This window comes from Thamnophis sirtalis, unplaced genomic scaffold (genome assembly GCF_051295495.1).
Source record: "Thamnophis sirtalis isolate CommonGarterSnake01/CBP01778 unplaced genomic scaffold, rThaSir2_p1.2 scaffold_1, whole genome shotgun sequence".
NCBI classification, from domain to species: Eukaryota; Metazoa; Chordata; class Lepidosauria; order Squamata; family Natricidae; genus Thamnophis; species Thamnophis sirtalis.
Window position 1 is genome coordinate 106082666 of NW_028261381.1, and position 13315 is coordinate 106095980.

The 13315-nt window shown below is 34.4% G+C and overlaps 1 protein-coding gene across 4 annotated transcripts in view; it reads left to right on the top strand.

The window, feature by feature from the left end:
• NR1H3 (nuclear receptor subfamily 1 group H member 3) overlaps positions 1–13315 on the top strand; it is a 35847-nt gene that overhangs the window by 3369 nt on the left and 19163 nt on the right. For all 4 annotated transcript variants that reach the window (XM_087720531.1, XM_087720510.1, XM_087720526.1 and 1 more), the window contains exon 2: positions 6048–6118. The gene's annotated coding sequence lies outside the window, so the exon portion shown is untranslated. The remainder of the gene's footprint in view (positions 1–6047; positions 6119–13315) is intronic.

The following is a 13315-nucleotide window of genomic DNA, read 5'->3' on the forward strand; positions in this document are numbered from 1 at the left end:
AGTGGTCAGTAACCTTAGCTCAGTCTCATGCCATTTCCATAGTTTTCATTATCATATCTTGGCCTCTTTCCATATTTATATATGCCTTTTTATTTTCAGATCTTCATTAAGTTTTCTGTATTGCCACATTGGCTTATTGTTTTTTTTAATTGGTCTTATTTGCAATTGTATTTTAATATGAACTTTCATTCTTAACCTCTTTTTCCCATTAATTCTTACCATGGAATTCTACTTATCATTGTTCTTAGTTTATTAAAATCTGGAGGGTTTTTTTTTAAGTACAAAATGTTTGATTCCAGTCAGTTTTAGACTGATTTTAGGACATTGAGTCCTAAAATCAATTAAAATTAAAAACATCAACATTGCATAATCACTTTCTTCTGGCATTCCTTCTACTATCACTTCCTCAGATAAACTAAATATTCCCTATTGAAAAGGATAGATGATCCTTTTGTCAGCTCACACTTTATCTCTATACTTTTTTAAAAAAGTAATAGCCCAAGTAGATTTGTAAAGCAATTTCTTCCTTACAATATTAATAAGGCAGAAGTTCTTCCATGCTGCAACCATTTTCTGAACTTTGTTATATTTCTATTTTCTTATAAATTAAGTATACATTGTCCTTGTATAATGGTCCTCTTGCTTGCTATAATAATACTAAGAAGTGATACATTAAATTTAAATTGTTGCATCGTATTTCAGTATAAAGCTATCCTTTATCTGTTGGTACTAATATTAATCTGATGAATATAAGAAAGGGCATATTTATTATAAAAGGCTGCCTTTTAGCTAAACCCCAGGAATCACAGGAAATATAATCTAGAATATCTGATGGATACATCAGGTTGGAAAATGTTGGCATTGAAAATAGGCTAAAGTTGCTGGATGAATTTAACTTAACCACAGTTTATGTAATCCATTTTTCTTACTATGCATTACATATTATAGCATTAATGAAAGACCCAGCTAAATTTATAAAACATACTGGGAGAAAATGTGACTGGATAGTTTGGACTCAATGTATTTATTATGAAAACATAGTCGAGATACAGAGTTTGGTACTGTCTTAAGTGGCTTTAAAAGGGTTCAACTGATGAATGAACACAATTTATGAATGGCTGTTACTCATAACTAAAAGGAAACCTCCATGAATACTAAGATCTGGGAACAAAATAGTTGAACAATGTTGCTTTCATACTATGCTTGGAATCTTCCCCAAAGCATCAGGTTGGCTCTTTCTGGAAACAAGAAAGCTGAGTTAATGGAATTTCACTGTACTGGTCATATACAGAATAACAGTTGGAAGGAATCCTAGAGGTCTTATAGTCCAATCTCCTCCTCAAGCAGGAGACACTATGACTATACCATTCCAGACAAATGGCTGTTCAAATACAAGAGCACATGTGCAGATACACACACACACACACAGGGAGGGAGGGAGGGAGAGAGGGAGGGAGAGATTCTTACATTATTTTTCTTTTTGATAGGTTTGTATATATAAGGCTAGAAGTGATTTATAAAAGTTTATTAAAAAGATGACTTTTTCTTTACTTCCTCCTTGGCCTTTGTCTTCCTAGAATTTTGAAGAAGCTCTTGAGAACCTCTTCTTATACAGCTATTTCCCCATTAAAACTAAGAAAGCAGGTTTGTGTTTGGGATTGTCAAGTAATGTCAGATCTTCCCTGTTTCAGTCTCAAAATAGCTTAGAACTTTCTTTTTGCAAATGTTCTGCAACTCTTTCTCCTTCTCTCCACCCCCCTCCTAGCTTTAAATTTATGACAGTGCTATAGTGTCTCCATATGAGCTTTATCATTCAGGGGCACACTAGGAAACTGTGATCCAAATAAGCAAATAATGACAGAGTTTGAAGGGAGATTCTATGAATAGGGAAAATTAGCAAACCACCACCAAAAAAGAAGGATAGCTAACCACAATTTTTGAGTGTTTGGAAACCATCCTAAAAAAAAAACCATGCTCTCTCTCTTTTTAATGTGGTGGGTGTGTTTTGAGTGCAGCTGTGTCATTGGCTGGTTTGCTGTTTTCCAGCTGACTGTAATGACGTCAGATGTTGTGAGAAGGGCATGTAACCTAGCAGGTCAAAATCTGTAGAAAGTTCTTATTTTTATGTAATAGAAAGAGGCTGACACATTTTCTGTTTGTGTAGCTTTTTCATCCAGACTCTCTATAGTTGTTTAATGTCTCGTGGAGTTTTTTAATTTTTCTCATTTAATGTTTAGTTTAATTTTTTTAATGCTATCTTGCATTGTCCATGGTTAGCTATAATAATTCTTCCCTCTAACACATTTTTTTAAAAATATTAAATTAGTCCTATATTGTCTAGGTAGTCCCAAGTAATGTACAGTAGAAAAATCCAATATGAAGTAATGAATACACTTCAGTTTGGGTTATGACAGTTTTCTGATGTTTTCCAAGTTATATAAGCATATAAGGTCATATATAATTTTGTATAACAGTTGTTTCCTGTTATTTGTATGACCAAAATTCATGTATTTTTAAATGATGCCTCTCATTGTCTAGCCTCATTCTGTCCAATGTCCTCATCTTATAATCATTAGAAGATAATGCTGAACTTAAAAAATATTAAATTAATTATTAAATTAAATTATTAAAAAGTATTATTGCTTTGCATTATTTGCCTTAACAAACAAATCAGTCTTTTGAATTCTTATGTTACAGTGACAAATAAAGTTTTCTAAATAAATTGTGGAGGTGGGCAATGCAGACTTTAGCTTCAGTCATTAGACTGTGATAAAAGCTAACTGCCAATTTAAATTTTAATAGTGAATTGTTGAAATCACGAGTTTTGCTCTGCATATAACTTTAAACAGACTATTTAGCATAATCTAACTTGCTATCAATTTTTACATGTCCCAGAATAAATGAGACAAATGTGTAATGTGTACACCTACATTTATGTTGATCATTGATGCAATATTTTTTTAGTTTGATATTAGAAGCTAATCTTTGTCTGATAGTTGCCAACCTACTCTGAGTAGATTCCCTGATCAAAGGAGGGAAGTGGAGACCTTTCTTGATTCTCCCCACCACCACCAGTTCTCCATAAAGGAAAGGCTTTCCTTCAAGGAAAGAGTACTGATGAAATTATTTTCCTGCCTGAAATTTCTGACAAAATTGAAGTCACAATTGCGTTTCTTGCTGTCTGTTCGAAGGTCATGCTGATAGTGGAGTCAAATTGGTTGGTACAAGGTTACAATGGGTGCCAAGATCTGGGGGCTACTATAGTTCATTTTCATAACTGCTGTGCAGGCCTTCCCTTTGGGAGTCCTGAAACGCCTAAGCATGCTTAGTGGTTGAAATTCAGTGTAGAATGGGAATATGCGTCTATATGAGCAATCCCTCTTGTTTATGTGCCTCCTGTGCTTTGAACTGGCAAAGATCAATCATTTCTAAACATGACTGTATTGGAACAAGGGATGAGATAGGCTCCTCAACTGTAAGGTAAACTATCAGGATAAGTTTCCTTAATTTTTTAAAAATATACCATTGCTTCATTTTATAAAGTTTTAAGTTTTAAAAGATTTGCTTTAAAATTGAAACAAGGAAATTTCCTACTCAGCTTTTAGGAAACGAAGTAGCAATCCTTGATTTAAGTGATTTTAATTTACAGGAGTACCATTATTGAAAATGTATGATTAATGTAGTTGTATTTTATTTTTCTTATATAGTCTTGGTTTTAAACATTAGTTTTGAGGTTTGCTTTTTGTCCTCATTGCCAGTAAAATATTCCTGTTGCCTTCTATGAGGTAATAAATAATTTAAGATTTGAGAAAAGCAACTTAAATGGCTAGTAAGTTTATAGAAATGTCTGTTATTGGAATAGTAGAACTCATTAGCATAAACCAACTTCTCTCACATTAATTATAATGAGATGTGATGTAAATAAGGAACAGGGGGAGATGCAGGAAAAATAAGCACAGGAATATGTCTTTAGTCTGTTTTCATAAAAATAGGTATTAAACCTCCCTCCCTCTTTCACACTCACCCACACCCACCCACCCACACCCCTCTTATTCTGACATTCCTATTTTTTTTGCATAAGATATGCATTCCATTTATGATAATTTTCTGTGCCAAATCATGTTCACTTTTTCCAGTACTATTATCTTGGAATAGTATAACTTTGAAAGGTATCTCTTTCTCTTGTAATCCATAATTAGGGTGGACCAGCACCCTCTTGTGGTCTGCCAAGAGGCTTGTATGCATTTTTGTAAATTGGGCTTTTTACGTGCTAACATTTTATGTATATGTATAATTTTAATTGAAAAAGAATTTTATATAGAATTTTTTTAAATACAGAAAAAATACAAAAATAAAAGAGAGAAAAAGATATAAAAATATAAAAAGAAAAAGTTAGTAAAAGACAAATAACAATATATAAAGTAGTCATATGCATAGCTTCTATGCAGCACTTATAAACATAATTATTACTTTTTCCACCCTCCCAAATTACATATCATGGTTACTTTCTTTTCCTAAACAACTCTTTTTAACCTCTAAGTCTTGAAATCACCAATACATTTTTGTCCATTTTCAACAAAAACTCCACAGTTTCCTTTTATAAAAAGTAGTTATTGTTCCTTCCCTTCCCTAATCAAACAAGCCAATTTAGCCATTTTAGCAAGTTCTACCATCTTAATGGTCCATTCCTCCATTGTGGGCTTTTCTGTGTTTTTTCCATTTTATGCATTAATAGCTTCCCTGTAACTGCCATATATATAACTACAGTGATCATGAATCTTTTCTAGCCCATAGTTCCAGTAAAAAAAAAAAGCAGCGGTTTCAACAAAATACTAAATTTTAAAACTTTCTGCATCATCATATATATATATTTTTATCCAGTTTTTTTTCACTTTTTTACACATCCACTTCCATAGTAAAATGTTTTTTCAAGGTGTTCACATTTGCAACAATAATTAGAAGTATCTTTATATTTCTTACACAATTTTTACAGTGACATATACCAGTGTACCACAGTGTTTTATAAAAACGTCTTTTAAATTCTAAAATAATGTGCATTTCAAATCTTTTAACCTCGTTGCCCTCCATTGATCCATTTGAATGTCATAACTAAAGTTTTTAGCTCATTTTATCATACATTCTTTAACTTGCTCCTCTTCCATGTCAAATCTCAACAAAAAGATTTGCACTTTGGCAAACTCATGTTCATCATTTATACAATTCATTTTCAAATTCTGTTTTATATTATTCTGTTCCTGGTACTTTTTTTTAAACCTATGTTAAATCTTTCTCTTAATTTATCTATAAAAATGATGTCAATTGTTGTTTTGAGTTAATCTTAAATTCCCCTGCTTCTTTAGCTAAGGCCCATATATGATAATTTTGAATTACTTTTTAAAAATGCATTCTAGGTTTACTTTTTGAAAGATTATTTCCAATGTATAGGAAGGGCTGAAACCATTAGTTGCTTACCTTTACACTATGAGACCAGGCAGTTGCATTATAGAAAGCATTTCATTTTTCCATGTTAACTTCTTTTTTTGCTTGAAGGGTAGTATAGTTGCAAGAGCCATGTTTCTCTCAATAAACTAGAGTTAGAGAATGCCAGGCAAGGTGCCCTTTGGAAGATAGTGGCTGTCCTTACTACCAAGCTGCTAAATGAAGCAGAGGATAATGTTTAGGGTTTCTGGGGAAAGAGGTTTGAGACCTGCAGTTTTTGCCCTACTGAACCTGCTGTGCCAGTGTACCTAAATTTCAATAGCTTCAAGGAAACAGTTCTTAAAATAATAGTTCTTTGTATGACAGTACTACTTTTAAAATGAAGAATTTCTAATCATTGATTGATAAATATTGTAGCTGCATGTCTATGGAGATTCTCAGTCATCCATGTCATGGTTATCCCAAAGGGGTGGGATTTAGCTGGTTCAGACTGGTTTGGGCAAACCAGTAGCTCCGATGATCAGCTGAAAGCAAACCAATTCGTTCCAATGATCAGGTGGGCCTGCCCGCCCCTGCGCTATACTGACCCATATTTCTTTTGTTTGAAGGCCAGCTGATAGGCGCTGCAGAACGGATTGCTGTGCCTCAGCTGTTTTACTCACCGGGGCTGCAGTAGAAGGTAAGTTTTTGAGCTGTTTTCAAACCCACTGTGCGTGCGCAAAGCACATGCTCAGCAAACCGGATGTTACACTTGTTGAATCCCACCACTGTCCCAAATAAGCTTTTTTAAAGAAGCAACTGGACTTTCTGGTTTTTCTTTGAAGATGTTTTGCTTCCGATTCTTGGATGAGAAACGAAACTTCTTGAGAGAAAAACCAGAAAGTCCAGTTGCCTCATAAAAAAAGCACTTTTGGACTATTGTAGCTGCAGTTAGTTCAGGATTTTCCTAAAGTACGCACGGAAGGTTTGAAATTACATTAGAGTCTGTGCCTCAATGTAAGGCTAAGACTTTATTTGTCAAATGTGCCAGGCTCAGTTCTGAACCTGCAGTCTTTGCTGGGAAACATTCGTGTCAAGGTGGAGAACATTTCTCTCTCCTGAAGGTCACTAGCCGTAAGATAATATGTCAAATATTTGAGCGAAGTTAGTGAGACATTGTCCGCCTGTGTAGACATATCTATGCTTATCACTCAACTCCTCTTTTTTATATGCATATACACCAATGTTGTGTTGGCCAGAGAGGTAAAAAAATCTCTCTTTTCAGACCCTAGAAGGAGACTAAAATCCTATACCTGAGAATCATTTGAGAGTTGCATGCATCCCATTCATAGACTAAAGGTTGCCCATCCCTCCCTGCCCTGTTATATTATTGCTGCCAATCAGTGCAGGTGTGGACTTCACAGAGCTATGATGGATCAAAGGTCTGGTTTGGCATTAGGCAATTCCTACAAATTCCATGGAACTGAGTTCTACTTTATTGAAATGAATGCATTTAATGACTTGCTCTTCTGCTCCAGCACAGTATTTAGAAGTCATGAATGGCAGGAAAAGAAAATTGCTAGTCAAAGCAATCTGTTCAATCTGTTTAATGGGCCTTCCATTCTCTGGGATGGAATCCAATTTTTACAGTAGTTACTATGAAAAGGGTGGATATATGAAAAGGAAGACTGGAATAAGTTGAGTGGGGAAGACTTGGAATACTGTTAGGTCATACCCTACAAAAGTCAGTAAAGTGTAAAAAAAAGTCCCAAGATTGTTTGCCTATTTATTCAAGTGGGTAGACTGGGGTCAGACTGGAGTAAGTTGAGTGGGGTTTATAGCCCATTGCATTTCTTGCAGATGTCAATTTAACTGTAGTTAAATTCAATTACTTAGGACAGATTCCTGAATTTATGACACCAAGATTAAAAGACAAGTCAATTGTATTTGAAATTTTAGGGCTCCTGGCATCACATTAAGAATCCCTATCTATTAATGTTGTGATTTGCTTTGCTTTTACCTTAATAAACCTTTAAATAATATAGTTTTTTTAAGTTTAAAAAATTGGTATGTTCAGATTATTACCTATTTTCTATTTCTCATTTTATTGGGCTAAGATGATTAATGACTGTCAGAATCAGTTGTTGACCAATTTGGATATTAATGGTCAACAACTGTTAATCAGTTAATCAGTTCCAAAATTAAAATGTAAAAAAGGCTGATTAATAATTTAATTGAAGTTGAGTCAGATGGCATACACATTTAATAAATATTTAGATTGATTAGATTAGTTTAATAGATAAATAGATGATATAGACAGATAGATGACAGATAGCAAAAGATTTGGACTATAATAAGGCTGAGGGAAATAAAAGTTTCACAGGAATGGATAAGGAGTAATAATAACATACAGAGGAAAAGAAGAGGTAAGTCAAGAGTAAGAAAGAGTTTGGGTAGTGAAAATAATAAATTGCTAGTTTGTTGGCAGAAATTTTTGTTCCATTTGTTATTTACAACCACATTAGCACTGTATAGTCTTAACCAGCATTTGACTTGAGAAAGCCTTATTTTAGAATATGAGGAATTTTGTGACAATAACATAATCCAAACACTAGGTGAGGAACTTCATGGTGGTCATTGTTAATTGTGCCAAATCCTTGATGTCATCTCTTTACTGACCTTCAGACACTTAAATATATCATTTGTCTTGTGTTCAAAACAACTGGTATTTGAATAAAAATCCGGAAGAATTAAATAATCCATGGAATCATTATCTCAGTTAAGGGGCCAGATGGGAATATTAACCCTCTGGGGTCTAAAAACACTAATTTTTTCTACTGGGCACTTTTACCACTCAGTGGGTTAGTAGCTCATAGGAGCTGAGGGTGAAAGACAGAATAATTCTAGGCACTGAAGGAGGAGAACTAGTAACCCGCAAGCAATAGGCAACAAGGAAAGACTTGGAAGTTGTCTTGCAGTTGATTTGCTTTTCATCTTTTGTGATGCTCCAGTCATTATGTTAATAGAGAACACGCAGAATTTTGTAAGGTATAGAAAATCTGCAAGATTGAAAGACAGGAAATGCATAGTGTCTACATTCAGATTACAAGATTTTTAGGACAATCTTTCCTGATCTTAATCTGTAAAGAACATTTAATTCACAAAATCTATCACACTGACATTAGCTATACTGTTTGGAACTAATAGGAGCTAAAGTCCCAAACATGTGGGAACTCAAGATATTGTAGAATATTGCACTTGATTAATAATTTCATATTCTTATACAGTAATTATTTTAGCATTGTTGCAGTTTAGCATATGGGATAAATACATTAAGGTGTATGTCTTCTCTACTCCTTTTGTACCCAAATTACCTTAAATTATGATTCTTACGAAATTGCTATTCTAATCTAGAGCTTGGCCAGGCTAATTCATTATATGAATATCATTTTGATGCAAACATCTCTTTACCATTAAACACAGATGCCTCATTTCCACAAGTTAATTTCCATAATGTTGATGGTAAGAAGCTGTGGCAAATATTTTTCAGGTGATGCTGGCCAAGAAAAAAATATGGATGCCCCCAGTAATCCCAAGAGTTGAGACTGCACCTTCCCCCTGAAACAAGTACGGTGTACATACAAAACTGAGGGCAGCTTCCTGAGAAGCTTTATAAGTGTAGAATAAGATGCATCTGCTTTAATGATGCAAAAAGTAGGGCTCCATTAAGTTGTGTCATCATTTCTTTCAATATGCAAATCACAACCTCCCTTACTGCCATTTATCTAATAGAAAATAAAAAAAAATGAGGGGGGGGGGAAAAGAATATGGATTTTGGCACAATGCAACAAGCAAGATCCTCCAAAACCCCTCTCTATTTACTACCGTGAAGAAAAATGGAACTGCCTGTTTCCCAGAAGCCTCAGAATTAACTGATTGGAATCCTCAAGAAACTGGAAAAACTGATACAGAAGGAAAACTGTTTTGAGAAAAAAAATCATGGCTATCTTTGTAAGAATAGGTTTTAAAATAGATGGAAATACTATGTAAGACTATTTTTAATTTGACTAATGTTTAAGTTTAATTTATTGTCTGTAGTGATTGTCTTTGTACAAGTACTGTATTTTTGTTCACCTTGGAACCTTTTTATCTCAGAGTGGCTCCAACTGGAAAGACGCTAGCATTTCCCTGTGGTCTTCCAAAATTCTATGTTTTCCTGTACAAACTTTTCTCTATGGAGTCTTTTTATTGGAAAAAAAATGCTATTCAATTTTAACAGCACCATATTTTTATGTCCTTTGGCATTGATAGGCTTGTTTATGATTACTAAAAGTTAGAAAGGTATTTTTACTTTTTGTTGTTTCCTTTTCCGAGATAAAGTTTGATTGTATTTATACTTTGTGAGATTGCTATGTCTCCCAAAGGGTTGATTTTGCTAGAGACATTTCATAGCTCACTGGTGATGATACAATGTAATTCTTTTTTTCTTCTTATAGTTTTATTTATTTTTTGTTTGACTTGCCAGTATGCTGGCTGGGGAATTCTGAGAATTGAATTCCACACATCTTAAACTTCCCAAGGTTGAGAAACACTGCCTTAGGGAACAGAAGGCCTAACCATTTGCATGCAACTTTTTGTTGTGAAAATCTATGTGTAATTCCTGGAAAATAATTACATTCAACTGAAATAATATAAAGTAATAGAAACACACCTCTTGAAATATAAATGAACTCTGGAGTGAAAAAAAATATCAGTCTTATCATTTTCTGTGTGAGGAACAAGAAGAGACATTTTGGTTTTCATTCTTCTCCTATGAGGATAAGCTAAGGGAAAATGTGCAGCCTTCATAGTTTAGTGAGATTTCAAAGTCACATCACCCCTCTCCTAATTCAGTATTCCATTGTTTATGCACAGTGACAATTTCCTACCCTCAGCATGGCAAAGGGAAGTTCTGAGTGGTTTGACAGTATCTATTGTGTTGTCTCCTTAAGCATTTTAGTGTTCGAATTGCCTTAGAATGCTAAATAGTTTTAGCATTTTATGTATTATATGTATGTTGTTAGGAACTGTCTGAAACTATTGGCCTGGAAAGCACATGCATTAATTAAATGATACAAAAAATGAAGTGGCCAGCAGAAAGAGGATGGATTTATAACAGTAAAAGTTTTACAATTACATCTTCGAGATGACACACACAGCTAGTTGTTTAATGTCAGAAGATCTTTCATTTTCAGATTTATCTTCCATCCAAAATGCTTTCACTCTATTTTTACATCATAAAAGGGAAAAACAAATTACTCATTCTAATTGGAGATGCATAAACTGACTCTTCAGACTACGCACAATGCATAAATGTCTTGGGTTCAGTAATTCAAAAAGATGCAATCAATTTATATTTTCACATAACAGAAGAGGAACTCATTAAATACATTATTAGAGGATATTTTTATTAATGTTACTTAACATATTCAAATTCATTGAAATGCAAAGGAATTAAAAACTAATTCATTTTTTGTCATGGCTTCCCCTGTTGTATTTACTGCACTTAAAAAGCAGGTGTGTCCCAGACCAGAAAGAATTGGATCCCATGTTTTAAATGCTGATCAGTGTAGAGGGTTAAGACAATCTCAGAACAAATGAGAAAAAGTCCATTAGCGAGAGTAAGAGGAAGAGCTAAGAGACAATACTGTGAGAACATTTGGCTTCCCTGTGGCCAACTCTTAGAGGAAGTAAATAAACCTTTTAAGAAGCATATGAAAAAGATTGCTGATTAGTACAAAAATAAGAGGAATTGACCAGTGCAAAAAGTCATGCTGGCACCAGTCTGTTGGAGAAAAAAGTGAGCGTGGTTTCATCTATTATTACATAATTTTTGCCTTGTAATTTCTTTACAAAGAAATTGCATTTATTACTCTTCATAAATGTATCTCTTAATTATCTCTTAATTGGGAGATTGCGATTGTGATTGTGATTTATGTTTTTAAATCTGACTTATCCCAGTGCTTTCTTGTGATTTACTGATACTTTGGATAGGGCCATATCATATTTAAGTTGCAAATACTGTATCTGGAGCACAGGTAGGTGACAGGAGAGAGCTACAGAAAACATATCAATGTGTGCTCTCTCTTTAAAGAGAACAGTGGGGGATAGGGCTGGCTAATATTTTTTTTAAGCTAGGGCAATGCAGTGAGATATTTGGATTCTGTCTTGTACTTTGTCAGAAAATGATCTGGTAGAATATATGTATGCTTACCAGAACCAGGACTTAAATTTCGCTAGTGTTTTATTTAATTGTCCAGTGCATTTTGGAGTTACATCCACATGCATTTTGCTTATATATAGGCATTGTTCCCAACTTTGGGAGAAGGGAGAATAACTTTAAGATAGTTATCTTGTCTCTTTCTATTTGCTGAATTGTGCAAATACACATAATCTATTTTTAGCTAATTATGGTTTGTTCATTTGTTCCAATTGCTTGAATATGTATAGTACTCTAAACATTCTACTGCACAGTGTACATCAGGGGTAGGTTGCTGCTGGTTTTACTACTGGTTCGCAATGCATGCTTTTCAATGTAAATTGTTCTTTGCGCATGCACACAACAATTTACAATGAACTGTGCACGCGCAGTCACTAAAAAACAAAATGGCGGCAGCCCAGCAGCAGTGAGAAAACCGATTCGGGGATGTGGCAGGCCTGGTCGCTGCCGGTTCTGCGACCCAGGCCTAAATTCCACTACCATTTCGGCCGAACTGGCAGCAATCCATCTCTGTTCTGCATGCATAAATTACAAAAATGTAATAGGCGGTTGGTGGTTGAGCATGTAATACAAGCACAGCTTCTGTGGAGCCTGATCTTTCAATTCTTGGGAGAAAAGCAGATGAGAAGAAAGGGCAGGAGGAGCTCTTCTTGAGAAAGCAAGCTCACACAGCTTAAAAATGTGATGGGTGGAAAGAGTCATAAATGTGTAAGTTTGTGTGTCTATAAACATAATGGAAAATAACTACAGAAATGATAATAGTGTAATTAAAATTCTTGTTGCAGGAAGAAAGAGATGAACTCTTATTCTGATAGACAAGTGAGATGTCTCTTAGTGGTTATGAGTGCAAATGGTGGCCACAGGAGAATGTTGCTTGAATTATTTGGTTTGTTTTAATAACAGCCCTTCATATCTGAAGGATCAGGAGGAGTTGGACTTAGGACATTTGCTTGCTGAGTTGTTCAGCTGATTCTGTACAGGGCAGGGTGTAAGGCCTGGTGCCAACGTATCTTGGAAGTACTTGGTGCCTCAACTGACACATGAATGTGACAGCCCAGGGAATTTTATGCTTTCATTAGCCTTTTACCCACATTTACTTCCTCAGGAGGTTTGGAGTTGTTCTCATTGCATTTTTTTAAAAGAATGATTGGCTGATACTCTATTATTTTCATTTGGAACTGGCACTAACAACAGCTGACAAGACAACACACAAGTTTCCAGCATATCGATATTAACTAGATCATTGGAACAAAGGAATTTAAAGTGGGTAGGCATTATTCTATTTCTAAACCTCTCTTCTTTTCTTCTTTCACTTGGATAGTTAAACATTTAATGAGTTTTCATAATATTTTTAGGAAATAATTTATTTTCACGGTATAATGAAAGCAAATTCTATTTTAAATTTTGTAGAAAGCAAGACTCTAGTTGTGCTTAATAAGAGATAGGACATGAGATAAAAGTCATTTTCTTCCAGTTTATGAACTCTTATTGTTTGATTCTCTAGAAAGAGAACTGACTGAACTGCTGCTGAATAGCGTTTAATTAAATTGAGGAATTTGATGGATACTGGTTTATCTATCACTTGATACAAAATGTATAAAAGAGGACTTGAATATCTTGCAAGCATTTGAAATCTTA